Source organism: Palaemon carinicauda, chromosome 7 (assembly GCF_036898095.1).
Source record: "Palaemon carinicauda isolate YSFRI2023 chromosome 7, ASM3689809v2, whole genome shotgun sequence".
NCBI classification, from domain to species: domain Eukaryota; kingdom Metazoa; phylum Arthropoda; class Malacostraca; order Decapoda; family Palaemonidae; genus Palaemon; species Palaemon carinicauda.
Window position 1 is genome coordinate 52684076 of NC_090731.1, and position 2500 is coordinate 52686575.

Below are 2500 nucleotides of genomic sequence, written 5' to 3' on the forward strand. Positions count from 1 at the left end.
ATATCATCTGGACCTGGTGCCTTAGGCTTACTGAGTCTTTTTATTTTTTTTTTAACATTATCCATTTTAAAGGGGGTTCTTTTCAATTGTTATGGTCCTTCATATATGAAAGCTGGTTAGGGGAGGATAGTTGATTCTCCCCTAGTGAATACAGTTGTGAAATATGCATTCATCAGTTCGGTTTTTTTCCAAATCATTTATAATAACATTACTCTGGTTTTTTTTTTTTTTTTTTTTTTTTTTTTTTTTTTTTTTTTTTTTTTTTTTTTTTTTTTTACATAAGCAAAAAATTCTTTTGGATTTTCTTTAATAGCTGAAGCCACTCTTTTCTCTTCATTGATCTTGGGCTTTCTAACTAGTTTATCTACTTTTTGGCTTAACTTATTGTGTTCGGAAATTTCATGAATTGAAGGTTGTGAACCCATTGATTTATGTTTTCTGTCTTTGCTTCTTATTGCATTGGCTATTTTTCTGTTGAAACACTTAGGCTGTGGAGTTTCATTTGCTAGAAATTTTCTATGCTGTATACTTCTAGCCATTTTTTCTTTCTATATTTCTACATAAGAGTCCCATCTATGTACGTTGTTGATATTTGCACTTGTCACTTCACATTTGGTTTTTAATTTAATTTTTATGGAGTTTCATTGATTTTTAACATAGACCATTACCCCTCCAACTTTTTTGGTAAGACGATCCTTCATAAAAAGCTTGAAACCTGTGATTTTTGTAATATCCTATAAAATCGTTTATTTTTTCTTGAATTCAGGTGTCAGTAATGTCTATGACATATAATTCTTCATTCGCTATCATTGCCCTGAAGTTTTCCATTTAGTTTCTAACTGACAGAGCATTGAATTGTGCCACTCTGAAGAAATTTTCTATATTTTTCCCTTCCTCTGTGGCTTTGCTAGTTTCACCGATTTACTAGTGTTTTAGTTTTACTTTTTTTCTGCATTATCAAAGTTTTCTGCCAAATTTCCTCTATTTGGTGTTGGAGGATTTTCTAAAGGTCTAGTTTTTTCTTGCTCTACTGTGTTTAAACAATTTTACAGGCTGAGAATAAGTTGGTTTACGTATACTCTCTAGCCTTCTTCACTAAAGTGTATTGTGTCTCTTCTGTTTAATTAACTCTTGCCCACAAGGCAGGTTCATCGAGTTGGATAGATAGGCTAAAGGCTATAAACTCCTTTATACATCCTGACAAAATACAACGATATCATGATATGTTAGTAAGAATTATAACAAGAATACAACATATCAATTCTATCAGTTATTAACAAATACAACAGGTTACAGAAAAGGTAGAGTAAGCGACGCCGGAGAGACAAGGAAAGGGGGTTACTGGAGGGATATGAGGAGGGTCAAGACAGAGGGAGGGAAGGAGAGGGAAGGGACTGGGGAGTGTAGGTATTGAAATTGCTTCACCTTTTTACCAGATTCACTTGGCTTGGGTTTTATTAGGACAAGGGTAAATGCCTTAAGTAACAAGTTTTGTCAATGCATTAAAATAGCAAAAATAAGGGGGAGTTCTATAGAGTGCTGTGTCAAAGTACCATTCTGGTCAAGAAATTAGCATAGGAGATATTAAAGAAAAACGCACTATTTTTTTGCCAGAAATGCATAGTAGTTATTCGGTGATAGTGACACCATCATGTCGGTTGTAAGCCATCGTTATCATAATCATATATCAAAGAACAATCCAACTCGCTGTTTCCTTATTCAGCATAAGTCATCATCAGAGACCAATGTGATTCCAATCGTAATAAAAAAAATCTGTCCCAATTCAAGAATCTAATGTCGTTAACATCAAGGCCCGAGATAGAATGAAAAAGGAGAAAGTGTGATTTTCATAGAGATATAGAAAATCACTTATGATCACTCATTAATTAACTAAATTATCACACTATGAACAAAATAAATAAATTGATTCTCTCATTCCCAACCACCCCAAACAAAGATAAACAATATTTACTGATAAGTAATAAATACAACACTTACAATGAAATTATTATTATTATTATTATTATTATTATTATTATTATTATTATTATTATTATTATTATTATTATTATTATTAGCTAAGCTACATCTTTAGTTGAAAATGCAGGATGCTATAAGCCCAAGGGCTCCAACACTGAGAAATAGCCCAGAGAGGAAAAGAAATAAGGAAATAAGTAAACTATATGAGAAATATTGAACAATTAGATTAAAATAATTTTAGAACAGTAGCACCATTAAAACAGATTTTTGTTATAAATAAATTACAGAAGAGACTTATGCCAGCCTGTTCAACATAAAGACATTTTCTGAGAGTTACTGTGCAGTATTGATCCTCATAATGGAGAAGGCCTGACCATTAGAATTAATTTAAGTGCATGCCTAGTATTACGAAGAGGATAGAACTGTCTGGGAAGATCTGAATGTAAAGGATGGTCAGAATTATTAAAAAAAAAAATGCAACATGCATAACGAACTAATTGAACGATGGTGGCAGAGATTA